We start from the raw sequence: 24765 nt of genomic DNA, 5'->3' as shown, positions 1-24765 counted from the left end.
TGCTTTGTTGGCAGACACGAAGTGATCTTAGAGTCTCATTTTCAGCTGGAGAAAATTATCACGTCAGGGAACAAGATGTGCCCACTACATATCAGCCTTTTTCGGCAATTATCTTGTTACATAGAGGAACCATATGATTCCATTGCCTATATAATGCACATTTGTCACAGAGATTGTTGCTTACGGCCAAACCACCCTGAATATGTCTGACCTCGTCTGATCTCAGAAGCCAAGGAGGGTTGGGCCTGGTTAGTACTTTGATGAGAGACCGCTTGGGATTACGAGGTGCTGTAAGCTTTTTCTCTTCTCTCTACCACCTGCATGTCTTTTGTTGCAACGTCTGATCGCCCTGTGACACATGAGGAAGTTGGTCATCTTCAGCTGCTGCTGCTTTGTTGGCAGACACAAAGTGATCTGAGAGTCTCAGTTTCAGCTGAAGAGAATAATCACATCAGGGAAGAAGATGTGCCCACTACATATCAGCCTTTCTCGGCATTTATCTGGTTACATAGAGGAAGTGTATGATTCCATTGCCTATATAATGCACATTTGTCACGGAGATTGTTACTTACGGCCAAACCACCCTGAATATGTCTGACCTTGTCTGATCTTGGAAGCCAAGGAGGGCTGGGCCTTGTTAGTACTTTGATGGGACACCGCTTGGGAATACCAGGTGCTGTAAGCTTTTTCTCTACCACCTACATGTCTTTTGTTGTAATGTCTGATCGCCCTGTGACACATGAGGAAGTTGGTCATCTTCAGCTGCTGCTGCTTTGTTAGCAGACACGAAGTGATCTGAGAGTCTCATTTTCAGCTGGAGAGAATAATCACATCAAGGAAGAAGATGTGCCCACAACAAGTTAGCCTTTCTCTGCAATTATCTGGTTACATAGAGGAACTGTATTATTCCAGTACCTATATAATGCACATTTTTCACAGACATTGTTACTTACGGCCACACCACCCTGAATATGCCCGACGTCGACTGATCTCGGAAGCCAAGGAGGGCTGGGCCTGGTTAGTACTTGAATGGGAGACCCCTTGGGAATGCCAGGTGCTGTAAGCTTTTTCTCTTCTCTCTACCACCTGCATGTATTTTGTTGCAAGGTCTGATCGCCCTGTGACACATAAGGAAGTTGGTCATCTTCAGCTGCTGCTGCTTTGTTGGCAGACACGAAGTGATCTGAGAGTCTCATTTTCAGCTGGAGAGAATAATCACGTCAGGGAAGAAGATGTGCCCACTATTTATCAGCCTTTCTCTGCAATTATCTGGTTATATAGAGGAAACGTATGATTCCAGTACCTATACAATTTACATTTGTCACAGACATTGTTGCTTACGGCCACACCACCCTGAATAAGCCCGACCTCGTCTGATCTCGGAAGCCAAGCAGGGTTGTGCCTGGTTAGTACTTGGATGGGAGACCGCTTGGGATTATCAGGTGCTGTAAGCTTTTTCTCTTCTCTCAACCACCTGCATGTCTTTTGTTGCAACGTCTGATCACCCTGTGACACATGAGGAAGTTGGTCATCTTCAGTTTCTGCTGCTTTGTTGGCAGACACGAAGTGATCTTAGAGTCTCATTTTCAGCTGGAGAAAATTATCACGTCAGGGAACAAGATGTGCCCACTACATATCAGCCTTTCTTGGCAATTATCTGGTTGCATAGAGGAACCGTATGATTCCAGTACCTATATAATGCACATTTGTCACAGACATTGTTACTTACGGCCACACCACCCTGAATATGCCCAACCTCGTCTGATCTCAGAACCCAAGCAGGGTTGGGCCTGATTAGTACTTGAATGGGAGACTGCTTGGGAATACCAGGTGCTGTAAGCTTTTTCTCTTCTCTCTACCACCTGCATGTCTTTTGTTGCAATGTCTGATCGCCCTGTGACACATGAGGAAGTTGGTCATCTTCAGCTGCTGCTGCTTTGTTGGCAGACACGAAGTGATATGAGAGTCTCAGTTTCAGCTGGAGAGAATAATCACATCAGGGAAGAAGATGTGCCCACTACAAGTCAGCCTTTCTCGGCAATTATCTGGTTACATAGAGGAAGTGTATGATTCCAGTACCTATATAATGCACATTTGTCACAGATATTGTTGCTTACGGCCACACCACCCTGAATAAGCCCGACCTCGTCTGATCTTGGAAGTCAAGCAGGTTTGGGCCTGGTTAGTACTTGGATGGGAGACTGCTTGGGAATACCAGGTGCTGTAAGCTTTTTCTCTTCTCTCTACCACCTGCATGTCTTTTGTTGCAACGTCTGATCACCCTGTGACACATGAGGAAGTTGGTCATCTTCAGCTGCTGCTGCTTTGTTGGCAGACACAAAGTGATCTGAGAGTCTCATTTTCAGCTGGAGAGAATTATCACGTCAAGGAAGAAGATGTGCCCACTACATATCAGCCTTTCTCGGCAATTATCTGGTTACATAGAGGAAGTGTATGATTCCATTGCCTATATAATGCACATTTGTCACGGAGATTGTTACTTACGGCCAAACCACCCTGAATATGTCTGACCTTGTCTGATCTTGGAAGCCAAGGAGGGCTGGGCCTGGTTAGTACTTTGATGGGACACCGCTTGGGAATACCAGGTGCTGTAAGCTTTTTCTCTACCACCTACATGTCTTTTGTTGTAATGTCTGATCGCCCTGTGACACATGAGGAAGTTGGTCATCTTCAGCTGCTGCTGCTTTGTTAGCAGACACGAAGTGATCTGAGAGTCTCAGTTTCAGCTGCAGAGAATAATCACATCAAGGAAGAAGATGTGCCCACAACAAGTTAGCCTTTCTCTGCAATTATCTGGTTACATAGAGGAACTGTATTATTCCAGTACCTATATAATGCACATTTGTCACAGATATTGTTGCTTACGGCCACACCACCCTGAATAAGCCCGACCTTGTCTGATCTTGGAAGTCAAGCAGGTTTGGGCCTGGTTAGTACTTGGATGGAAGACTGCTTGGGAATACCAGGTGCTGTAAGCTTTTTCTCTTCTCTCTACCACCTGCATGTCTTTTGTTGCAACGTCTGATCACCCTGTGACACATGAGGAAGTTGGTCATCTTCAGCTGCTGCTGCTTTGTTGGCAGACACAAAGTGATCTGAGAGTCTCATTTTCAGCTGGAGAGAATTATCACGTCAGGGAAGAAGATGTGCCCACTAGATATCAGCCTTTCTCGGCAATTATCTGGTTACATAGAGGAAGTGTATGATTCCATTGCCTATATAATGCACATTTGTCACAGAGATTGTTACTTACGGACAAACCACCCTGAATATGTCTGACCTTGTCTGATCTCGGAAGCCAAGGAGGGCTGGTTCTGGTTAGTACTTTGATGGGACACCGCTTGGGAATACCAGGTGATGTAATCTTTTTCTCTTCTCTCTACCACCTGCATGTATTTTGTTGCAACGTCTGATCGCCCTGTGACACATGAGGAAGTTGGTCATCTTCAGCTGCTGCTGCTTTGTTGGCAGACACGAAGTGATCTGAGAGTCTCATTTTCAGCTGGAGAGAATAATCACGTCAGGGAAGAAGATGTGTCCACTATTTATCAGCCTTTCTCTGCAATTATCTGGTTATATAGAGGAAACGTTTGATTCCAGTACCTATACAATTTACATTTGTCAGAGACATTGTTGCTTACGGCCACACCACCCTGAATATGCCCGACCTCGTCTGATCTCGAAAGCCAAGCAGGGTTGTGCCTGGTTAGTACTTGGATGGGAGACCGCTTGGGATTATCAGGTGCTGTAAGCTTTTTCTCTTCTCTCAACCACCTGCATGTCTTTTGTTGCAACGTCTGATCACCCTGTGACACATGAAGAAGTTGGTCATCTTCATTTTCTGCTGCTTTGTTGGCAGACACGAAGTGATCTTAGAGTCTCATTTTCAGCTGGAGAAAATTATCACGTCAGGGAACAAGATGTGCCCACTACATATCAGCCTTTCTTGGCAATTATCTGGTTGCATAGAGGAACCGTATGATTCCAGTACCTATATAATGCACATTTGTCACAGACATTGTTACTTACGGCCACACCACCCTGAATATGCCCAACCTCGTCTGATCTCAGAACCCAAGCAGGGTTGGGCCTGATTAGTACTTGAATGGGAGACTGCTTGGGAATACCAGGTGCTGTAAGCTTTTTCTCTTCTCTCTACCACCTGCATGTCTTTTGTTGCAACGTCTGATCACCCTGTGACACGTGAGGAAGTTGGTCATCTTCAGCTGCTGCTGCTTTGTTGGCAGACACGAAGTGATCTTAGAGTCTCATTTTCAGCTGGAGAAAATTATCACCTCAGGGAACAAGATGTGCCCACTATATATCAGCCTTTTTCGGCAATTATCTTGTTACATAGAGGAACCATATGATTCCATTGCCTATATAATGCACATTTGTCACAGAGATTGTTGCTTACGGCCAAACCACCCTGAATATGTCTGACCTCGTTTGATCTCAGAAGCCAAGGAGGGTTGGGCCTGGTTAGTACTTTGATGAGAGACCGCTTGGGAATACCAGGTGCTGTAAGCTTTTTCTCTTCTCTCAACCACCTGCATGTCTTTTGTTGCAACGTCTGATCACCCTGTGACACATGAGGAAGTTGGTCATCTTCATTTTCTGCTGCTTTGTTGGCAGACACGAAGTGATCTGAGAGTCTCATTTTCAGCTGGAGAGAATAATCACGTCAGGGAAGAAGATGTGTCCACTATTTATCAGCCTTTCTCTGCAATTATCTGGTTATATAGAGGAAACGTTTGATTCCAGTACCTATACAATTTACATTTGTCAGAGACATTGTTGCTTACGGCCACACCACCCTGAATATGCCCGACCTCGTCTGATCTCGAAAGCCAAGCAGGGTTGTGCCTGGTTAGTACTTGGATGGGAGACCGCTTGGGATTATCAGGTGCTGTAAGCTTTTTCTCTTCTCTCAACCACCTGCATGTCTTTTGTTGCAACGTCTGATCACCCTGTGACACATGAGGAAGTTGGTCATCTTCATTTTCTGCTGCTTTGTTGGCAGACACGAAGTGATCTTAAAGTCTCATTTTCAGCTGGAGAAAATTATCACGTCAGGGAACAAGATGTGCCCACTACATATCAGCCTTTCTTGGCAATTATATGGTTGCATAGAGGAACCGTATGATTCCAGTACCTATATAATGCACATTTGTCACAAACATTGTTACTTACGGCCACACCACCCGGAATATGCCCAACCTCGTCTGATCTTGGAAGCCAACCAGGGTTGGGCCTGGTTAGTACTTGGATGGGAGACCGCTTGGGAATACCAGGTGCTGTAAGCTTTTTCTCTTCTCTCAACCACCTGCATGTCTTTTGTTGCAACGTCTGATCACCCTGTGACACATGAGGAAGTTGGTCATCTTCAGCTGCTGCTGCTTTGTTGGCAGACACGAAGTGATCTTAGAGTCTCATTTTCAGCTGGAGAAAATTATCACCTCAGGGAACAAGATGTGCCCACTATATATCAGCCTTTTTCGGCAATTATCTTGTTACATAGAGGAACCATATGATTCCATTGCCTATATAATGCACATTTGTCACAGAGATTGTTGCTTACGGCCAAACCACCCTGAATATGTCTGACCTCGTTTGATCTCAGAAGCCAAGGAGGGTTGGGCCTGGTTAGTACTTTGATGAGAGACCGCTTGGGAATACCAGGTGCTGTAAGCTTTTTCTCTTCTCTCTACCACCTGCATGTCTTTTGTTGCAACGTCTGATCGCCCTGTGACACATGAGGAAGTTGGTCATCTTCAGCTGCTGCTGCTTTGTTGGCAGACACAAAGTGATCTGAGAGTCTCAGTTTCAGTTGCAGAGAATGATCACATCAGAGAAGATGATTTACCCGCTACACATCAGCTTTTCTCGGCAATTATCTGGTTGCATAGAGGAACCGTATGATTCCAGTACCTATATAATGCACATTTGTCAGAGACATTGCTGCTTACGGCCACACCACCCGGAACATGCCTGACCTCGTCTGATCTCGGAAGCCAAGCACGGTTGGGCCTGGTTAGTACTTGGATGGGAGACCGCTTGGGATTATCAGGTGATGTAAGCTTTTTCTCTTCTCTCAACCACCTGCATGTCTTTTGTTGCAACGTCTGATCACCCTGTGACACATGAGGAAGTTGGTCATCTTCATTTTCTGCTGCTTTGTTGGCAGACACGAAGTGATCTTAGAGTCTCATTTTCAGCTGGAGAAAATGATCACGTCAGGGAACAAGATGTGCCCACTACATATCAGCCTTTCTTGGCAATTATATGGTTGCATAGAGGAACCGTATGATTCCAGTACCTATATAATGCACATTTGTCACAGACATTGTTACTTACGGCCACACCACCCTGAATATGCCCAACCTCGTCTGATCTTGGAAGCCAAGCACGGTTGGGCCTGGTTAGTACTTGGATGGGAGACCGCTTGGGAATACCAGGTGCCTTAAGCTTTTTATCTTCTCTCTACCACCTGCATGTCTTTTGTTGCAACGTCTGATCACCCTGTGACACATGAGGAAGTTGGTCATCTTCAGCTTCTGCTGCTTTGTTGGCAGACACGAAGTGATCTGAGAGTCTCAGTTTCAGCTGAAGAGAATGATCACATCAGAGAAGATGATATGCCCGCTACACATCAGCCTTTCTCGGCAATTATCTGGTTGCATAGAGGAACCGTATGATTCCAGTACCTATATAATGCACATTTGTCAGAGACATTGTTGCTTACGGCCACACCACCCTGAACATGCCCGACCTCGTCTGATCTCGGAAGCCAAGCAGGGTTGAGCCTGCTTAGTACTTGGATGGGAGACTGCTTGGGAATACCAGGTGCTGTAAGCTTCTTCTCTTCTCTCTACCACCTGCATGTCTTTTCTTGCAACGTCTGATCATCCTGTGACACATGAGGAAGTTGGTCATCTTCAGCAGCTGCTGCTTCTTTGTTGGCAGACACGAAGTGATCTGAGAGTCTCAGTTTCAGCTGCAGAGAATAATCACATCAGGGAAGAAGATGTGCCCACTACAAGTCAGCCTTTCTCTGCAATTATCTGGTTACATAGAAGAAGTGTATGATTCCAGTACCTATATAATGCACATTTGTCACAGCTATTGTTGCTTACGGCCGCACCACCCTGAATATGCCCGACCTCGTCTGATCTTGGAAGCCAAGGAGGGTTGGGCGTGGTTAGTACTTGGATGGAAGACCTCTTGGGAATACCAGGTGCTGTAAGCTTTTTCTCTTCTCTCTACCACCTGCATGTCTTTTGTTGCAACGTCTGATCACCCTGTGACACATGAGGAAGTTGGTCATCTTCAGCTGCTGCTGCTTTGTTGGCTGACACGAAGTGATCTGAGAGTCTCAGTTTCAGTTGCAGAGAATGATCACATCAGAGAAGATGATATGCCCGCTACACATCAGCCTTTCTCTGCAATTATCTGGGTGCATAGAGGAACCGTATGATTCCAGTACCTATATAATGCACATTTGTCAGAGACATTGTTGCTTACGGCCACACAACCCTGAACATGCCCGACCTCGTCTGATCTCGGAAGCCAAGCAGGGTTGGGCCTGGTTTGTACTTGGATGGAAGACCTCTTCGGAATACCAGGTGTTGTAAGCTTTTTCTCTTCTCTCTACCACCTGCATGTCTTTTGTTGCAATGTCTGATCACCCTGTGACACATGAGGAAGTTGGTCATCTTCAGCTTCTGCTGCTTTGTTGGCAGACACAAAGTGATCTGAGAGTCTCAGTTTCAGCTCGAGAGAATAATCACGTCAGGGAAGAAGATGTGCCCACTACTTATCAGCCTTTCTCGGCAATTATCTGGTTACATAGAAGAAGTGTATGATTCCAGTACCTATATAATGCACATTTGTCACAGCTATTGTTGCTTACGGCCGCACCACCCTGAATATGCCCGACCTCGTCTGATCTTGGAAGCCAAGGAGGGTTGGGCCTGGTTAGTACTTGGATGGAAGACCTCTTGGGAATACCAGGTGCTGTAAGCTTTTTCTCTTCTCTCTACAACCTGCATGTCTTTTGTTGCAACGTCTGATCACCCTGTGACACATGAGGAAGTTGGTCATCTTCAGCTGCTGCTGCTTTGTTGGCAGACACGAAGTGATCTGAGAGTCTCAGTTTCAGCTGCAGAGAATGATCACATCAGGGAAGAAGATGTGCCCATAACAAGTGAGCCTTTCTCGGAAATTATCTGGTTACATAGAGGAAGTGTATGATTCCAGTACTTATATAATGCACATTTGTCACAGAAATTGTTCCTTACGGCCACACCACCCTGAATTTGCCCAACCTCGTGTGATCTCGGAAGCCAAACAGGGTTGAGCCTGCTTAGTACTTGGATGGGAGACTGCTTGGGAATACCAGGTGCTGTAAGCTTCTTCTCTTTTCTCTACCACCTGCATGTCTTTTGTTGCAACGTCTGATCACCCTGTGACACATGAGGAAGATGGTCATCTTCAGCTGCTGCTGCTTTGTTGGCAGACACGAAGTGATCTGAGAGTCTCAGTTTCAGTTGCAGAGAATGATCACATCAGAGAAGATGATTTGCCCGCTACACATAAGCCTTTCTCGGCAATTATCTGGTTGCATAGAGGAACCGTATGATTCCAGTACCTATATAATGCACATTTGTCAGAGACATTGTTGCTTACGGCCACACCACCCTGAATAAGCCCGACCTTGTCTGATCTCGGACGCCAAGCAGGGTTGTACCTGGTTAGTACTTGGATGGGAGACAGCTTGGGAATACCATGTGCTGTAAGCTTTTTCTCTTCTCTCTACCACCTGCATGTCTTTTGTTGCAACGTCTGATCACCCTGTGACACGTGAAGAAGTTGGTCATCTTCAGCTGCTGCTGCTTTGTTGGAAGACACGAAGTGATCTGAGAGTCTCAGTTTCAGCTGAAGAGAATAATCACGTCAGGGAAGAAGATGTGCCCACTACACATCAGCCGTTCTCATCAATTATCTGGTTACATAGAGGAACCGTATGATTCCTGTACTTATATAATGCACATTTGTCACAGACATTGTTACTTACGGCCACACCACCCTGAATTTGCCTGACCTCGTCTGATCTCGGAAGCCAAGCAGTGTTGGGCCTGTTTAGTACTTGGGTGGGAGACAGCTTGGGAATACCAGGTGCTGTAAGCTTTTTCTCTTCTCTCTACCACCTGCATGTGTTTTGTTGCAACGTCTGATCACCCTGTGACACATGAGGAAGTTGGTCATCTTCAGCTGCTGCTGCTGTGTTGGCAGACACAAAGTGATCTGAGAGTCTCAGTTTCAGCTGAAGAGAATGATCACATCAGAGAAGATGATATGCCCACTACACATCAGCCTTTCTCGGCAATTATCTGGTTTCATAGAGGAAGTGTATGATTCCAGTACCTATATAATTCACATTTGTAACAAATATTGTTGCTTACCGCCACACCACCCTGAATAAGCCCCACCTTGTCTTAACCTGGAAGCCAAGCAGGGTTGGGACTGGTTTGTACTTCAATGGGAGACTGCTTGGGAATACCAGGTGCTGTAAGCTTTTTCTCTTCTCTCTACCACCTGCATGTCTTTTGTTGCAACATCTGATCACCCTGTGACACATGAGGAAGTTTGTCATCTTCAGCTTCTGCTACTTTGTTGGCAGACACGAAGTGATCTGAGAGTCTCAGTTTCAGCTGCAGAGAATAATCACATCAGGGAAGAAGATGTGCCCACTACAAGTCAGCCTTTCTCGGCAATTATCTGGTTACATAGAGGAACCGTATGATTCCAGTACCTATATAATGCACATTTGTCACAGACCATGTCGCTTACGGCCACACCACCCTGAATATAATATGCCCGACCTCGTCCGATCTCGGAAGCCAAGCGGGGTTGTGCCTGGTTAGTACTTGGGTGGGAGACTGCTTGGGAATACCAGGTGCTGTAAGCTTTTTCTCTTCTCTCTACCACCTGCATGTCTTTTGTTGCAACGTCTGATCCCCCTGTGACACATGAGGAAGTTGGTCATCTTCAGCTGCTGCTGCTTTGTTGGCAGACACGAAGTGATCTGAGAGTCTCAGTTTAAGCTGCAGAGAATAATCACATCAGGGAAGAAGATGTGCCCATAACAAGTCAGCCTTTCTCATCAATTATCTGGTTACATAGAGGAACCGTATGATTCCAGTACCTATATAATGCACATTTGTCACAGAGATTGTCGCTTACGGCCACACCACCCTGAACATGCCTGACCTCGTCTGATCTCGGAAGCCAAGCACGGTTGGCCTGGTTAGTACTTGGGTGGGAGACTGCTTGGGAATACCAGGTGCTGTAAGCTTTATCTCTTCTCTGGACCACCTGAATGTCTTTTGTTGCAACGTCTGATCACCCTGTGACACATGAGGAAGTTGGTCATCTTCAGCTTCTGCTGCTTTGTTGGCAGACACGAAGTGATCTGAGAGTCTCAGTTTCAGCTGCAGAGAATAATCACGTCAGGGAAGAAGATGTGCCCACTACACATAAGCCTTTCTCTGCAATTATCTGGTTACATAGAGGAACCGTATGATTCCAGTACCTATATAATGCACATTTGTCACAGAGATTGTCGCTTACGGCCACACCACCCTGAATATAATATGCCCGACCTCGTCCGATCTCGGAAGCCAAGCGGGGTTGTGCCTGGTTAGTACTTGGGTGGGAGACTGCTTGGGAATACCAGGTGCTGTAAGCTTTTTCTCTTCTCTCTACCACCTGCATGTCTTTTGTTGCAACGTCTGATCACCCTGTGACACATGAGGAAGTTGGTCATCTTCAGCTGCTGCTGCTTTGTTGGCAGACACAAAGTGATCTGAGAGTCTCAGTTTCAGCTGCAGAGAATAATCACATCAGGCAAGAAGATGTGCCCACTACAAGTCAGCCTTTCTCGGCAATTATCTGGTTACATAGAGGAACCGTATGATTCCAGTACCTATATAATGCACATTTGTCACAGACCATGTTGCTTACGGCCACACCACCCTGAACATGCCCGACCTCGTCTGATCTCGGAAGCCAAGGAGGGTTGGGCCTGGTTAGTACTTAAATGGGAGACCGCTTGGGAATACCAGGAGCTGTAAGCTTTTTGTCTTCTCTCGACCACCTGCATGTCTTTTGTTGCAACGTCTGATCCCCCTATGACACATGAGGAAGTTGGTCATCTTCAGCTTCTGCTGCTTTGTTGGCAGACACGAAGTGATCTGAGAGTCTCAGTTTCAGCTGCAGAGAATAATCACATCAGGGAAGAAGATGTGCCCATAACAAGTCAGCCTTTCTCATCAATTATCTGGTTACATAGAGGAATTGTATGATTCCAGTACCTATATAATGCACATTTGTCACAGAAGTTGTTCCTTACGGCTACACCACCCTGAATAAGCCCGACCTCGTCTGATCTCGGAAGCCAAGGAGGGTTGGGCCTGGTTAGTACTTTAATGGGAGACTGCTTGGGAATACCAGGTGCTGTAAGCTTTTTCTCTTCTCTCTACCACCTGCATGTCTTTTGTTGCAACGTCTGATCACCCTGTGACACATGAGAAAGTTGGCCATCTTCAGCTGCTGCTGCTTTGTTGGAAGACACGAAGTGATCTGAGAGTCTCAGTTTCAGCTGAAGAGAATAATCACGTCAGGGAAGAAGATGTGCCAACTACACATCAGCCTTTCTCAGCAATTATCTGGTTACATAGAGGAACCGTATGATTCCAGTACTTATATAATGCACATTTTTCACAGACATTGTTACTTACGGCCACACCACCCTGAATATGCCCGACCTCGACTGATCTCGGAACCCAAGCAGGGTTGGGCCTGGTTAGTACTTGAATGGGAGACCCCTTGGGAATGCCAGGTGCTGTAAGCTTTTTCTCTTCTCTCTACCACCTGCATGTATTTTGTTGCAAGGTCTGATCGCCCTCTGACACATGAGGAAGTTGGTCATCTTCAGCTGCTGCTGCTTTGTTGGCAGACACGAAGTGATCTGAGAGTCTCATTTTCAGCTGGAGAGAATAATCACGTCAGGGAAGAAGATGTGCCCACTATTTATCAGCCTTTCTCTGCAATTATCTGGTTATATAGAGGAAACGTATGATTCCAGTACCTATACAATTTACATTTGTCACAGACATTGTTGCTTACGGCCACACCACCCTGAATATGCCCGACCTCGTCTGATCTCGGAAGCCAAGCAGGGTTGTGCTTGGTTAGTACTTGGATGGGAGACAGCTTGGGATTATCAGGTGCTGTAAGCTTCTTCTCTTCTCTCTACCACCTGCATGTCTTTTGTTGCAACGTCTGATCACCCTGTGACACATGAGGAAGTTGGTCATCTTCAGCTGCTGCTGCTTTGTTGGCAGACACAAAGTGATCTGAGAGTCTCATTTTCAGCTGGAGAAAATTATCACGTCAGGGAACAAGATGTGCCCACTATATATCAGACTTTTTCGGCAATTATCTTGTTACATAGAGGAACCATATGATTCCATTGCCTATATAATGCACATTTGTCACAGAGATTGTTGCTTACGGCCAAACCACCCTGAATATGCCCAATCTCGTGTGATCTCAGAAGCCAAGGAGGGTTGGGCCTGGTTAGTACTTTGATGAGAGACCGCTTGGGAATACCAGGTGCTGTAAGCTTTTTCTCTTCTCTCTACCACCTGCATGTATTTTGTTGCAAGGTCTGATCGCCCTCTGACACATGAGGAAGTTGGTCATCTTCAGCTGCTGCTGCTTTGTTGGCAGACACGAAGTGATCTGAGAGTCTCAGTTTCAGCTGAAGAGAATAATCACGTCAAGGAAGAAGATGTGCCCACTACACATCAGCCTTTCTCAGCAATTATCTGGGTGCATAGAGGAACCGTATGATTCCAGTACCTATATAATGCACATTTGTCAGAGACATTGTTGCTTACGGCCACACAACCCTGAACATGCCCGACCTCGTCTGATCTCGGAAGCCAAGCACAGTTGGGCCTGGTTTGTACTTGGATGGAAGACCTCTTGGGAATACGAGGTGCTGTAAGCTTTTTCTCTTCTCTCTACCACCTGCATGTCTTTTGTTGCAACGTCTGATCACCCTGTGACACATGAGGAAGTTGGTCATCTTCAGCTTCTGCTGCTTTGTTGGCAGACACGAAGTGATCTGAGAGTCTCAGTTTCAGCTCGAGAGAATAATCACGTCAGGGAAGAAGATGTGCCCACTACTTATCAGCTTTTCTCGGCAATTATCTGGTTACATAGAGGAACTGTATGATTCCAGTACCTTTATAATGCACATTTGTCACAGTTGTGGTTAATTACGGCCACACCACCCTGAAAATGCCTGACCACTTCTGATCTCGGAAGCCAAGCAGGTTTTGGCCTGGTTAGTACTTGGATGGTAAACTCTCTGGGAATACCAGGTGCTGTAAGCTTTTTCTCTTCTCTCTACCACCTGCATGTCTTTTGTTGCAACGTCTGATCACCCTGTGACACATGAGGAAGTTGGTCATCTTCAGCTACTGCTGCTTTGTTGGCAGACACAAAGTGATCTGAGAGTCTCAGTTTCAGCTGCAGAGAATAATCACGTCAGGGAAGAAGATGTGCCCACTACAAGTCAGCCTTTCTCGGAAATGATCTGGTTGCATAGAGGAACCGTATGATTCCAGTACCTATATAATGCACATTTGTCAGAGACATTGTTGCTTACGGCCACACCACCCTGAACATGCCCGACCTCGTCTGATCTCGGAAGCCAAGGAGTGTTGGGCGTGGTTAGTACTTGGATGGAAGACCTCTTGGGAATACCAGGTGCTGTAAGCTTTTTCTCTTCTCTCGACCACCTGCATGTCTTTTGTTGCAACGTCTGATCACCCTGTGACACATGAGGAAGTTGGTCATTTTCAGCTGCTGCTGCTTTGTTGGCAGACACGAAGTGATCTGAGAGTCTCAGTTTCAGCTGCAGAGAATGATCACATGAGGGAAGAAGATTTGCCCACTACAAGTCTGCCTTTCTCGGCAATTATCTGGTTACATAGAGGAACCGTATGATTCCAGTACCTATATAATGCACATTTGTCACAGACATTGTTGCTTACGGCCACACCACCCTGAACATGCCCGACCTCGTCTGATCTCGGTAGCTAAGGAGGGTTGGGCCTGGTTAGTACTTAAATGGGAGACAGCTTGGGAATACCAGGAGCTGTAAGCTTTTTGTCTTCTCTCGACCACCTGCATGTCTTTTGTTGCAACGTCTGATCACCCTGTGACACATGAGGAAGTTGGTCATCTTCAGCTGCTGCTGCTTCTTTGTTGGCAGACACGAAGTGATCTGAGAGTCTCAATTTCAGCTGCAGAGAATAATCACATCAGGGAAGAAGATGTGCCCACTACAAGTCAGCCTTTCTCGGCAATTATCTGGTTACATAGAGGAAGTGTATGATTCCAGTACCTATATAATGCACATTTGTCACAGATATTGTTGCTTACGGCCACACCATCCTGAATAAGCTCGACCTCGTCTGATCTTGGAAGTCAAGCAGGTTTGGGCCTGGTTAGTACTTAGATGGGAGACTGCTTGGGAATACCAGGTGCTGTAAGCTTCTTCTCTTCTCTCTACCACCTGCATGTCTTTTGTTGCAACGTCTGATCACCCTGTGACACATGAGGAAGTTGGTCATCTTCAGCAGCTGCTGCTTTTTTGGCAGACACGAAGTGATCTGAGAGTCTCAGTTTCAGCTGTAGAGAATAATCACATCAGGGAAGAAGATGTGCCCACTACAAGTTAGCCTTTCTTGGCAATTATCTGGTTGCATAGAGGGACCGTATGATTCCAGTACCTATATAATGCACATTTGTCACAGATATTGTTGCTTACGGCCACACCACCCTGAATAAGCCCGACCTCGTCTGATCTTGGAAGTCAAGCAGGTTTGGGCCTGGTTAGTACTTGGATGGGAGACTGCTTGGGAATACCAGGTGCTGTAAGCTTTTTCTCTTCTCTCTACCACCTGCATGTCTTTTGTTGCAACGTCTGATCACCCTGTGACACATGAGGAAGTTGGTCATCTTCAGCTGCTGCTGCTTTGTTGGCAGACACAAAGTGATCTGAGAGTCTCATTTTCAGCTGGAGAGAATTATCACGTCAAGGAAGAAGATGTGCCCACTACATATCAGCCTTTCTCGGCAATTATCTGGTTACATAGAGGAAGTGTATGATTCCATTGCCTATATAATGCACATTTGTCACGGAGATTGTTACTTACGGCCAAACCACCCTGAATATGTCTGACCTTGTCTGATCTTGGAAGCCAAGGAGGGCTGGGCCTGGTTAGTACTTTGATGGGACACCGCTTGGGAATACCAGGTGCTGTAAGCTTTTTCTCTACCACCTACATGTCTTTTGTTGTAATGTCTGATCGCCCTGTGACACATGAGGAAGTTGGTCATCTTCAGCTGCTGCTGCTTTGTTAGCAGACACGAAGTGATCTGAGAGTCTCAGTTTCAGCTGCAGAGAATAATCACATCAAGGAAGAAGATGTGCCCACAACAAGTTAGCCTTTCTCTGCAATTATCTGGTTACATAGAGGAACTGTATTATTCCAGTACCTATATAATGCACATTTTTCACAGACATTGTTACTTACGGCCACATCACCCTGAATATGCCCGACCTCGACTGATCTCGGAAGCCAAGGAAGGCTGGGCCTGGTTAGTACTTGAATGGGAGACCCCTTGGGAATGCCAGGTGCTGTAAGCTTTTTCTCTTCTCTCTACCACCTGCATGTATTTTGTTGCAAGGTCTGATCGCCCTGTGACACATAAGGAAGTTGGTCATCTTCAGCTGCTGCTGCTTTGTTGGCAGACACGAAGTGATCTGAGAGTCTCATTTTCAGCTGGAGAGAATAATCACGTCAGGGAAGAAGATGTGCCCACTATTTATCAGCCTTTCTCTGCAATTATCTGGTTATATAGAGGAAACGTATGATTCCAGTACCTATACAATTTACATTTGTCACAGACATTGTTGCTTACGGCCACACCACCCTGAATAAGCCCGACCTCGTCTGATCTCGGAAGCCAAGCAGGGTTGTGCCTGGTTAGTACTTGGATGGGAGACCCCTTGGGATTATCAGGTGCTGTAAGCTTTTTCTCTTCTCTCAACCACCTGCAAGTCTTTTGTTGCAACGTCTGATCACCCTGTGACACATGAGGAAGTTGGTCATCTTCAGTTTCTGCTGCTTTGTTGGCAGACACGAAGTGATCTTAGAGTCTCATTTTCAGCTGGAGAAAATTATCACGTCAGGGAACAAGATGTGCCCACTACATATCAGCCTTTCTTGGCAATTATCTGGTTGCATAGAGGAACCGTATGATTCCAGTACCTATATAATGCACATTTGTCACAGACATTGTTACTTACGGCCACACCACCCTGAATATGCCCAACCTCGTCTGATCTCAGAACCCAAGCAGGGTTGGGCCTGATTAGTACTTGAATGGGAGACTGCTTGGGAATACCAGGTGCTGTAAGCTTTTTCTCTTCTCTCTACCACCTGCATGTCTTTTGTTGCAATGTCTGATCGCCCTGTGACACATGAGGAAGTTGGTCATCTTCAGCTGCTGCTGCTTTGTTGGCAGACACGAAGTGATATGAGAGTCTCAGTTTCAGCTGGAGAGAATAATCACATCAGGGAAGATGTTTCCACTACTGATCAGCCTTTCTTGGCAATTATCTGGTTGCATAGAGGAACCGTATGATTCCAGTACCTATACAGTTTATATTTGTCACAGACATTGTTGCTTACGGCCACACCACCCTGAATATGCCCGACCTCGTCTGATCTCAGAACCCAAGCAGGGTTGGGCCTGATTAGTACTTGAATGGGAGACTGCTTGGGAATACCAGGTGCTGTAAGCTTTTTCTCTTCTCTCAACCACCTGCATGTCTTTTGTTGCAACGCCTGATCACCCTGTGACACATTAGGAAGTTGGTCATCTTCAGCTGCTGCTGCTTTGTTGGCAGACACGAAGTGATCTTAGAGTCTCATTTTCAGCTGGAGAAAATTATCACGTCAGGGAACAAGATGTGCCCACTACATATCAGCCTTTTTCGGCAATTATCTTGTTACATAGAGGAACCATATGATTCCATTGCCTATATAATGCACATTTGTCACAGAGATTGTTGCTTACGGCCAAACCACCCTGAATATGTCTGACCTCGTCTGATCTCAGAAGCCAAGGAGGGTTGGGCCTGGTTAGTACTTTGATGAGAGACCGCTTGGGATTACGAGGTGCTGTAAGCTTTTTCTCTTCTCTCTACCACCTGCATGTCTTTTGTTGCAACGTCTGATCGCCCTGTGACACATGAGGAAGTTGGTCATCTTCAGCTGCTGCTGCTTTGTTGGCAGACACAAAGTGATCTGAGAGTCTCAGTTTCAGCTGAAGAGAATAATCACATCAGGGAAGAAGATGTGCCCACTACATATCAGCCTTTCTCGGCAATTATCTGGTTACATAGAGGAAGTGTATGATTCCATTGCCTATATAATGCACATTTGTCACGGAGATTGTTACTTACGGCCAAACCACCCTGAATATGTCTGACCTTGTCTGATCTTGGAAGCCAAGGAGGGCTGGGCCTGGTTAGTACTTTGATGGGACACCGCTTGGGAATACCAGGTGCTGTAAGCTTTTTCTCTACCACCTACATGTCTTTTGTTGTAATGTCTGATCGCCCTGTGACACATGAGGAAGTTGGTCATCTTCAGCTGCTGCTGCTTTGTTAGCAGACACGAAGTGATCTGAGAGTCTCATTTTCAGCTGGAGAGAATAATCACATCAAGGAAGAAGATGTGCCCACAACAAGTTAGCCTTTCTCTGCAATTATCTGGTTACATAGAGGAACTGTATTATTCCAGTACCTATATAATGCACATTTTTCACAGACATTGTTACTTACGGCCACACCACCCTGAATATGCCCGACGTCGACTGATCTCGGAAGCCAAGGAGGGCTGGGCCTGGTTAGTACTTGAATGGGAGACCCCTTGGGAATGCCAGGTGCTGTAAGCTTTTTCTCTTCTCTCTACCACCTGCATGTATTTTGTTGCAAGGTCTGATCGCCCTGTGACACATAAGGAAGTTGGTCATCTTCAGCTGCTGCTGCTTTGTTGGCAGACACGAAGTGATCTGAGAGTCTCATTTTCAGCTGGAGAGAATAATCACGTCAGGGAAGAAGATGTGCCCACTATTTATCAGCCTTTCTCTGCAATTATCTGGTTATATAGAGGAAACGTATGATTCCAGTACCTATACAATTTACATTTGTCACAGACATTGTTGCTTACGGCCACACCACCCTGAATAAGCCCGACCTCGTCTGATCTCGGAAGCCAAGCAGGGTTGTGCCTGGTTAGTACTTGGATGGGAGACCGCTTGGGATTATCAGGTGCTGTAAGCTTTTTCTCTTCTCTCAACCACCTGCATGTCTTTTGTTGCAACGTCTGATCACCCTGTGACACATGAGGAAGTTGGTCATCTTCAGTTTCTGCTGCTTTGTTGGCAGACACGAAGTGATCTTAGAGTCTCATTTTCAGCTGGAGAAAATTATCACGTCAGGGAACAAGATGTGCCCACTACATATCAGCCTTTCTTGGCAATTATCTGGTTGCATAGAGGAACCGTATGATTCCAGTACCTATATAATGCACATTTGTCACAGACATTGTTACTTACGGCCACACCACCCTGAATATGCCCAACCTCGTCTGATCTCAGAACCCAAGCAGGGTTGGGCCTGATTAGTACTTGAATGGGAGACTGCTTGGGAATACCAGGTGCTGTAAGCTTTTTCTCTTCTCTCTACCACCTGCATGTCTTTTGTTGCAATGTCTGATCGCCCTGTGACACATGAGGAAGTTGGTCATCTTCAGCTGCTGCTGCTTTGTTGGCAGACACGAAGTGATATGAGAGTCTCAGTTTCAGCTGCAGAGAATAATCACATCAGGGAAGAAGATGTGCCCACTACAAGTCAGCCTTTCTCGGCAATTATCTGGTTACATAGAGGAAGTGTATGATTCCAGTACCTATATAATGCACATTTGTCACAGATATTGTTGCTTACGGCCACACCACCCTGAATAAGCCCGACCTCGTCTGATCTTGGAAGTCAAGCAGGTTTGGGCCTGGTTAGTACTTGGATGGGAGACTGCTTGGGAATACCAGGTGCTGTAAGCTTTTTCTCTTCTCTCTACCACCTGCATGTCTTTTGTTGCAACGTCTGATCACCCTGTGACACATGAGGAAGTTGGTCATCTTCAGCTGCTGCTGCTTTGTTGGCAGACACAAAGTGATCTGAGAGTCTCATTTTCAGCTGGAGAGAATTATCACGTCAAGGAAGAAGATGTGCCCACTACATATCAGCCTTTCTCGGCAATTATCTGGTTACATAGAGGAAGTGTATGATTCCATTGCCTATATAATGCACATTTGTCACGGAGATTGTTACTTACGGCCAAACCACCCTGAATATGTCTGACCTTGTCTGATCTTGGAAGCCAAGGAGGGCTGGGCCTGGTTAGTACTTTGATGGGACACCGCTTGGGAATACCAGGTGCTGTAAGCTTTTTCTCTACCACCTACATGTCTTTTGTTGTAATGTCTGATCGCCCTGTGACACATGAGGAAGTTGGTCATCTTCAGCTGCTGCTGCTTTGTTAGCAGACACGAAGTGATCTGAGAGTCTCAGTTTCAGCTGCAGAGAATAATCACATCAAGGAAGAAGATGTGCCCACAACAAGTTAGCCTTTCTCTGCAATTATCTGGTTACATAGAGGAACTGTATTATTCCAGTACCTATATAATGCACATTTTTCACAGACATTGTTACTTACGGCCACATCACCCTGAATATGCCCGACCTCGACTGATCTCGGAAGCCAAGGAAGGCTGGGCCTGGTTAGTACTTGAATGGGAGACCCCTTGGGAATGCCAGGTGCTGTAAGCTTTTTCTCTTCTCTCTACCACCTGCATGTATTTTGTTGCAAGGTCTGATCGCCCTGTGACACATAAGGAAGTTGGTCATCTTCAGCTGCTGCTGCTTTGTTGGCAGACACGAAGTGATCTGAGAGTCTCATTTTCAGCTGGAGAGAATAATCACGTCAGGGAAGAAGATGTGCCCACTATTTATCAGCCTTTCTCTGCAATTATCTGGTTATATAGAGGAAACGTATGATTCCAGTACCTATACAATTTACATTTGTCACAGACATTGTTGCTTACGGCCACACCACCCTGAATAAGCCCGACCTCGTCTGATCTCGGAAGCCAAGCAGGGTTGTGCCTGGTTAGTACTTGGATGGGAGACCCCTTGGGATTATCAGGTGCTGTAGGCTTTTTCTCTTCTCTCAACCACCTGCATGTCTTTTGTTGCAACGTCTGATCACCCTGTGACACATGAGGAAGTTGGTCATCTTCAGTTTCTGCTGCTTTGTTGGCAGACACGAAGTGATCTTAGAGTCTCATTTTCAGCTGGAGAAAATTATCACGTCAGGGAACAAGATGTGCCCACTACATATCAGCCTTTCTTGGCAATTATCTGGTTGCATAGAGGAACCGTATGATTCCAGTACCTATATAATGCACATTTGTCACAGACATTGTTACTTACGGCCACACCACCCTGAATATGCCCAACCTCGTCTGATCTCAGAACCCAAGCAGGGTTGGGCCTGATTAGTACTTGAATGGGAGACTGCTTGGGAATACCAGGTGCTGTAAGCTTTTTCTCTTCTCTCTACCACCTGCATGTCTTTTGTTGCAATGTCTGATCGCCCTGTGACACATGAGGAAGTTGGTCATCTTCAGCTGCTGCTGCTTTGTTGGCAGACACGAAGTGATATGAGAGTCTCAGTTTCAGCTGGAGAGAATAATCACATCAGGGAAGATGTTTCCACTACTTATCAGCCTTTCTTGGCAATTATCTGGTTGCATAGAGGAACCGTATGATTCCAGTACCTATACAGTTTATATTTGTCACAGACATTGTTGCTTACGGCCACACCACCCTGAATATGCCCGACCTCGTCTGATCTCAGAACCCAAGCAGGGTTGGGCCTGATTAGTACTTGAATGGGAGACTGCTTGGGAATACCAGGTGCTGTAAGCTTTTTCTCTTCTCTCAACCACCTGCATGTCTTTTGTTGCAACGCCTGATCACCCTGTGACACATTAGGAAGTTGGTCATCTTCAGCTGCTGCTGCTTTGTTGGCAGACACGAAGTGATCTTAGAGTCTCATTTTCAGCTGGAGAAAATTATCACGTCAGGGAACAAGATGTGCCCACTACATATCAGCCTTTTTCGGCAATTATCTTGTTACATAGAGGAACCATATGATTCCATTGCCTATATAATGCACATTTGTCACAGAGATTGTTGCTTACGGCCAAACCACCCTGAATATGTCTGACCTCGTCTGATCTCAGAAGCCAAGGAGGGTTGGGCCTGGTTAGTACTTTGATGAGAGACCGCTTGGGATTACGAGGTGCTGTAAGCTTTTTCTCTTCTCTCTACCACCTGCATGTCTTTTGTTGCAACGTCTGATCGCCCTGTGACACATGAGGAAGTTGGTCATCTTCAGCTGCTGCTGCTTTGTTGGCAGACACAAAGTGATCTGAGAGTCTCAGTTTCAGCTGAAGAGAATAATCACATCAGGGAAGAAGATGTGCCCACTACATATCAGCCTTTCTCGGCAATTATCTGGTTACATAGAGGAAGTGTATGATTCCATTGCCTATATAATGCACATTTGTCACGGAGATTGTTACTTACGGCCAAACCACCCTGAATATGTCTGACCTTGTCTGATCTTGGAAGCCAAGGAGGGCTGGGCCTGGTTAGTACTTTGATGGGACACCGCTTGGGAATACCAGGTGCTGTAAGCTTTTTCTCTACCACCTACATGTCTTTTGTTGTAATGTCTGATCGCCCTGTGACACATGAGGAAGTTGGTCATCTTCAGCTGCTGCTGCTTTGTTAGCAGACACGAAGTGATCTGAGAGTCTCATTTTCAGCTGGAGAGAATAATCACATCAAGGAAGAAGATGTGCCCACAACAAGTTAGCCTTTCTCTGCAATTATCTGGTTACATAGAGGAACTGTATTATTCCAGTACCTATATAATGCACATTTTTCACAGACATTGTTACTTACGGCCACACCACCCTGAATATGCCCGACGTCGACTGATCTCGGAAGCCAAGGAGGGCTGGGCCTGGTTAGTACTTGAATGGGAGACCCCTTGGGAATGCCAGGTGCTGTAAGCTTTTTCTCTTCTCTCTACCACCTGCATGTATTTTGTTGCAAGGTCTGATCGCCCTGTGACACATAAGGAAGTTGGTCATCTTCAGCTGCTGCTGCTTTGTTGGCAGACACGAAGTGATCTGAGAGTCTCATTTTCAGCTGGAGAGAATAATCACGTCAGGGAAGAAGATGTGCCCACTATTTATCAGCCTTTCTCTGCAATTATCTGGTTATATAGAGGAAACGTATGATTCCAGTACCTATACAATTTACATTTGTCACAGACATTGTTGCTTACGGCCACACCACCCTGAATAAGCCCGACCTCGTCTGATCTCGGAAGCCAAGCAGGGTTGTGCCTGGTTAGTACTTGGATGGGAGACCGCTTGGGATTATCAGGTGCTGTAAGCTTTTTCTCTTCTCTCAACCACCTGCATGTCTTTTGTTGCAACGTCTGATCACCCTGTGACACATGAGGAAGTTGGTCATCTTCAGTTTCTGCTGCTTTGTTGGCAGACACGAAGTGATCTTAGAGTCTCATTTTCAGCTGGAGAAAATTATCACGTCAGGGAACAAGATGTGCCCACTACATATCAGCCTTTCTTGGCAATTATCTGGTTGCATAGAGGAACCGTATGATTCCAGTACCTATATAATGCACATTTGTCACAGACATTGTTACTTACGGCCACACCACCCTGAATATGCCCAACCTCGTCTGATCTCAGAACCCAAGCAGGGTTGGGCCTGATTAGTACTTGAATGGGAGACTGCTTGGGAATACCAGGTGCTGTAAGCTTTTTCTCTTCTCTCTACCACCTGCATGTCTTTTGTTGCAATGTCTGATCGCCCTGTGACACATGAGGAAGTTGGTCATCTTCAGCTGCTGCTGCTTTGTTGGCAGACACGAAGTGATATGAGAGTCTCAGTTTCAGCTGGAGAGAATAATCACATCAGGGAAGATGTTTCCACTACTGATCAGCCTTTCTTGGCAATTATCTGGTTGCATAGAGGAACCGTATGATTCCAGTACCTATACAGTTTATATTTGTCACAGACATTGTTGCTTACGGCCACACCACCCTGAATATGCCCGACCTCGTCTGATCTTGGAAGCCAAGCAGGGTTGGGCCTGGTTAGTACTTGGATGGGAGACCGCTTGGGAATACCAGGTGCTGTAAGCTTTTTCTCTTCTCTCAACCACCTGCATGTCTTTTGTTGCAACGCCTGATCACCCTGTGACACATTAGGAAGTTGGTCATCTTCAGCTGCTGCTGCTTTGTTGGCAGACACGAAGTGATCTTAGAGTCTCATTTTCAGCTGGAGAAAATTATCACGTCAGGGAACAAGATGTGCCCACTACATATCAGCCTTTTTCGGCAATTATCTTGTTACATAGAGGAACCATATGATTCCATTGCCTATATAATGCACATTTGTCACAGAGATTGTTGCTTACGGCCAAACCACCCTGAATATGTCTGACCTCGTCTGATCTCAGAAGCCAAGGAGGGTTGGGCCTGGTTAGTACTTTGATGAGAGACCGCTTGGGATTACGAGGTGCTGTAAGCTTTTTCTCTTCTCTCTACCACCTGCATGTCTTTTGTTGCAACGTCTGATCGCCCTGTGACACATGAGGAAGTTGGTCATCTTCAGCTGCTGCTGCTTTGTTGGCAGACACAAAGTGATCTGAGAGTCTCAGTTTCAGCTGAAGAGAATAATCACATCAGGGAAGAAGATGTGCCCACTACAAGTTAGCCTTTCTTGGCAATTATCTGGTTGCATAGAGGAACCGTATGATTCCAGTACCTATATAATGCATATTTGTCACAGACATTGCTACTTTCGGCCACACCACCCTGAATATGCCCGACCTAGTATGATCTCGGAACCCAAGCAGGGTTGGGCCTGGTTAGTACTTGAATGGGAGACCGCTTGGGAATACCAGGTGCTGTAAATTTTTTCTCTTCTCTCTACCACCTGCATGTCTTTTGTTGCAATGTCTGATCATCCTGTGACACATGAGGAAGTTGGTCATCTTCAGCTGCTGCTGCTTTGTTGGCAGACACGAAGTGATCTTAGAGTCTCAGTTTCAGCTGCAGAGAATAATCACATCAGGGAAGAAGATGTGCCCACTACAAGTTAGCCTTTCTTGGCAATTATCTGGTTGCATAGAGGAACCGTATGATTCCAGTACCTATATAATGCACATTTGTCACAGACATTGTTACTTACGGCCACACCACCCTGAATATGCCCGACCTCGTCTGATCTCAGAACCCAAGCAGGGTTGGGCCTTGTTAGTACTTGAATGGGAGACTGCTTGGGAATACCAGGTGCTGTAAGCTTTTTCTCTTCTCTCTACCACCTGCATGTCTTTTGTTGCAATGTCTGATCGCCCTTTGACA

General features: G+C 46.0%; 1 non-coding gene and 61 pseudogenes across 1 annotated transcript; all 62 read left to right on the top strand.

Moving 5' to 3' along the window:
* The first annotated feature begins 178 nt into the window (after positions 1-178).
* Positions 179-297, top strand: LOC140295342 (5S ribosomal RNA; annotated as a pseudogene).
* Positions 298-566: 269 nt separating this feature from the next.
* On the top strand, positions 567-685 carry LOC140297211 (5S ribosomal RNA; annotated as a pseudogene).
* Positions 686-947: 262 nt separating this feature from the next.
* LOC140293963 (5S ribosomal RNA) lies at positions 948-1066 on the top strand (annotated as a pseudogene).
* A 269-nt stretch (positions 1067-1335) lies between these two features.
* Positions 1336-1454, top strand: LOC140317984 (5S ribosomal RNA; annotated as a pseudogene).
* A 269-nt stretch (positions 1455-1723) lies between these two features.
* Positions 1724-1842, top strand: LOC140292001 (5S ribosomal RNA; annotated as a pseudogene).
* Positions 1843-2111: 269 nt separating this feature from the next.
* Positions 2112-2230, top strand: LOC140297672 (5S ribosomal RNA; annotated as a pseudogene).
* A 269-nt stretch (positions 2231-2499) lies between these two features.
* On the top strand, positions 2500-2618 carry LOC140295588 (5S ribosomal RNA; annotated as a pseudogene).
* Positions 2619-2880: 262 nt separating this feature from the next.
* On the top strand, positions 2881-2999 carry LOC140289280 (5S ribosomal RNA; annotated as a pseudogene).
* A 657-nt stretch (positions 3000-3656) lies between these two features.
* LOC140271907 (5S ribosomal RNA) lies at positions 3657-3775 on the top strand (annotated as a pseudogene).
* Positions 3776-4044: 269 nt separating this feature from the next.
* LOC140291999 (5S ribosomal RNA) lies at positions 4045-4163 on the top strand (annotated as a pseudogene).
* Positions 4164-4432: 269 nt separating this feature from the next.
* Positions 4433-4551, top strand: LOC140273479 (5S ribosomal RNA; annotated as a pseudogene).
* Positions 4552-4820: 269 nt separating this feature from the next.
* LOC140271896 (5S ribosomal RNA) lies at positions 4821-4939 on the top strand (annotated as a pseudogene).
* A 269-nt stretch (positions 4940-5208) lies between these two features.
* Positions 5209-5327, top strand: LOC140301944 (5S ribosomal RNA; annotated as a pseudogene).
* A 269-nt stretch (positions 5328-5596) lies between these two features.
* On the top strand, positions 5597-5715 carry LOC140273473 (5S ribosomal RNA; annotated as a pseudogene).
* Positions 5716-5984: 269 nt separating this feature from the next.
* LOC140292832 (5S ribosomal RNA) lies at positions 5985-6103 on the top strand (annotated as a pseudogene).
* A 269-nt stretch (positions 6104-6372) lies between these two features.
* LOC140309868 (5S ribosomal RNA) lies at positions 6373-6491 on the top strand (annotated as a pseudogene).
* Positions 6492-6760: 269 nt separating this feature from the next.
* LOC140300006 (5S ribosomal RNA) lies at positions 6761-6879 on the top strand (annotated as a pseudogene).
* A 272-nt stretch (positions 6880-7151) lies between these two features.
* LOC140289446 (5S ribosomal RNA) lies at positions 7152-7270 on the top strand (annotated as a pseudogene).
* Positions 7271-7539: 269 nt separating this feature from the next.
* Positions 7540-7658, top strand: LOC140275953 (5S ribosomal RNA; annotated as a pseudogene).
* A 269-nt stretch (positions 7659-7927) lies between these two features.
* On the top strand, positions 7928-8046 carry LOC140311534 (5S ribosomal RNA; annotated as a pseudogene).
* A 269-nt stretch (positions 8047-8315) lies between these two features.
* Positions 8316-8434, top strand: LOC140296240 (5S ribosomal RNA; annotated as a pseudogene).
* A 269-nt stretch (positions 8435-8703) lies between these two features.
* On the top strand, positions 8704-8822 carry LOC140296608 (5S ribosomal RNA; annotated as a pseudogene).
* A 269-nt stretch (positions 8823-9091) lies between these two features.
* Positions 9092-9210, top strand: LOC140291787 (5S ribosomal RNA; annotated as a pseudogene).
* A 657-nt stretch (positions 9211-9867) lies between these two features.
* On the top strand, positions 9868-9991 carry LOC140270778 (5S ribosomal RNA; annotated as a pseudogene).
* A 269-nt stretch (positions 9992-10260) lies between these two features.
* On the top strand, positions 10261-10378 carry LOC140289533 (5S ribosomal RNA; annotated as a pseudogene).
* A 269-nt stretch (positions 10379-10647) lies between these two features.
* LOC140270772 (5S ribosomal RNA) lies at positions 10648-10771 on the top strand (annotated as a pseudogene).
* A 269-nt stretch (positions 10772-11040) lies between these two features.
* LOC140300597 (5S ribosomal RNA) lies at positions 11041-11159 on the top strand (annotated as a pseudogene).
* A 269-nt stretch (positions 11160-11428) lies between these two features.
* On the top strand, positions 11429-11547 carry LOC140288941 (5S ribosomal RNA; annotated as a pseudogene).
* Positions 11548-11816: 269 nt separating this feature from the next.
* On the top strand, positions 11817-11935 carry LOC140307358 (5S ribosomal RNA; annotated as a pseudogene).
* Positions 11936-12204: 269 nt separating this feature from the next.
* Positions 12205-12323, top strand: LOC140292263 (5S ribosomal RNA; annotated as a pseudogene).
* Positions 12324-12592: 269 nt separating this feature from the next.
* LOC140290768 (5S ribosomal RNA) lies at positions 12593-12711 on the top strand (annotated as a pseudogene).
* Positions 12712-12980: 269 nt separating this feature from the next.
* Positions 12981-13099, top strand: LOC140294003 (5S ribosomal RNA; annotated as a pseudogene).
* A 269-nt stretch (positions 13100-13368) lies between these two features.
* LOC140296672 (5S ribosomal RNA) lies at positions 13369-13487 on the top strand (annotated as a pseudogene).
* Positions 13488-13756: 269 nt separating this feature from the next.
* LOC140282615 (5S ribosomal RNA) lies at positions 13757-13875 on the top strand (annotated as a pseudogene).
* A 269-nt stretch (positions 13876-14144) lies between these two features.
* Positions 14145-14263, top strand: LOC140283496 (5S ribosomal RNA; annotated as a pseudogene).
* Positions 14264-14535: 272 nt separating this feature from the next.
* Positions 14536-14654, top strand: LOC140310338 (5S ribosomal RNA; annotated as a pseudogene).
* A 269-nt stretch (positions 14655-14923) lies between these two features.
* LOC140297661 (5S ribosomal RNA) lies at positions 14924-15042 on the top strand (annotated as a pseudogene).
* Positions 15043-15311: 269 nt separating this feature from the next.
* Positions 15312-15430, top strand: LOC140295587 (5S ribosomal RNA; annotated as a pseudogene).
* Positions 15431-15692: 262 nt separating this feature from the next.
* LOC140293126 (5S ribosomal RNA) lies at positions 15693-15811 on the top strand (annotated as a pseudogene).
* A 269-nt stretch (positions 15812-16080) lies between these two features.
* On the top strand, positions 16081-16199 carry LOC140319063 (5S ribosomal RNA; annotated as a pseudogene).
* A 269-nt stretch (positions 16200-16468) lies between these two features.
* Positions 16469-16587, top strand: LOC140291998 (5S ribosomal RNA; annotated as a pseudogene).
* Positions 16588-16853: 266 nt separating this feature from the next.
* LOC140309091 (5S ribosomal RNA) lies at positions 16854-16972 on the top strand (annotated as a pseudogene).
* A 269-nt stretch (positions 16973-17241) lies between these two features.
* LOC140295341 (5S ribosomal RNA) lies at positions 17242-17360 on the top strand (annotated as a pseudogene).
* Positions 17361-17629: 269 nt separating this feature from the next.
* LOC140295586 (5S ribosomal RNA) lies at positions 17630-17748 on the top strand (annotated as a pseudogene).
* Positions 17749-18010: 262 nt separating this feature from the next.
* LOC140293962 (5S ribosomal RNA) lies at positions 18011-18129 on the top strand (annotated as a pseudogene).
* Positions 18130-18398: 269 nt separating this feature from the next.
* Positions 18399-18517, top strand: LOC140317978 (5S ribosomal RNA; annotated as a pseudogene).
* Positions 18518-18786: 269 nt separating this feature from the next.
* LOC140291997 (5S ribosomal RNA) lies at positions 18787-18905 on the top strand (annotated as a pseudogene).
* A 269-nt stretch (positions 18906-19174) lies between these two features.
* LOC140297650 (5S ribosomal RNA) lies at positions 19175-19293 on the top strand (annotated as a pseudogene).
* Positions 19294-19562: 269 nt separating this feature from the next.
* LOC140295585 (5S ribosomal RNA) lies at positions 19563-19681 on the top strand (annotated as a pseudogene).
* Positions 19682-19943: 262 nt separating this feature from the next.
* Positions 19944-20062, top strand: LOC140293125 (5S ribosomal RNA; annotated as a pseudogene).
* Positions 20063-20331: 269 nt separating this feature from the next.
* On the top strand, positions 20332-20450 carry LOC140279156 (5S ribosomal RNA; annotated as a pseudogene).
* Positions 20451-20719: 269 nt separating this feature from the next.
* On the top strand, positions 20720-20838 carry LOC140291995 (5S ribosomal RNA; annotated as a pseudogene).
* A 266-nt stretch (positions 20839-21104) lies between these two features.
* Positions 21105-21223, top strand: LOC140309084 (5S ribosomal RNA; annotated as a pseudogene).
* A 269-nt stretch (positions 21224-21492) lies between these two features.
* Positions 21493-21611, top strand: LOC140295340 (5S ribosomal RNA; annotated as a pseudogene).
* A 269-nt stretch (positions 21612-21880) lies between these two features.
* LOC140295582 (5S ribosomal RNA) lies at positions 21881-21999 on the top strand (annotated as a pseudogene).
* Positions 22000-22261: 262 nt separating this feature from the next.
* On the top strand, positions 22262-22380 carry LOC140293961 (5S ribosomal RNA; annotated as a pseudogene).
* A 269-nt stretch (positions 22381-22649) lies between these two features.
* LOC140317971 (5S ribosomal RNA) lies at positions 22650-22768 on the top strand (annotated as a pseudogene).
* Positions 22769-23037: 269 nt separating this feature from the next.
* On the top strand, positions 23038-23156 carry LOC140291994 (5S ribosomal RNA; annotated as a pseudogene).
* A 266-nt stretch (positions 23157-23422) lies between these two features.
* On the top strand, positions 23423-23541 carry LOC140272712 (5S ribosomal RNA). The gene has a single exon (XR_011907972.1). It is a non-coding gene; the product is annotated as a 5S ribosomal RNA (ribosomal RNA).
* Positions 23542-23810: 269 nt separating this feature from the next.
* Positions 23811-23929, top strand: LOC140295339 (5S ribosomal RNA; annotated as a pseudogene).
* A 269-nt stretch (positions 23930-24198) lies between these two features.
* LOC140289034 (5S ribosomal RNA) lies at positions 24199-24317 on the top strand (annotated as a pseudogene).
* Positions 24318-24586: 269 nt separating this feature from the next.
* LOC140291618 (5S ribosomal RNA) lies at positions 24587-24705 on the top strand (annotated as a pseudogene).
* Positions 24706-24765: the final 60 nt, after the last annotated feature.

The sequence above is a fragment of the Leuresthes tenuis genome, unplaced genomic scaffold (assembly GCF_036924035.1).
Source record: "Leuresthes tenuis unplaced genomic scaffold, fLeuTen1.0.hap1 SCAF_1, whole genome shotgun sequence".
In the NCBI taxonomy this organism is placed as follows: domain Eukaryota; kingdom Metazoa; phylum Chordata; class Actinopteri; order Atheriniformes; family Atherinopsidae; genus Leuresthes; species Leuresthes tenuis.
This window is presented reverse-complemented; position numbering and strand designations above follow the sequence as displayed.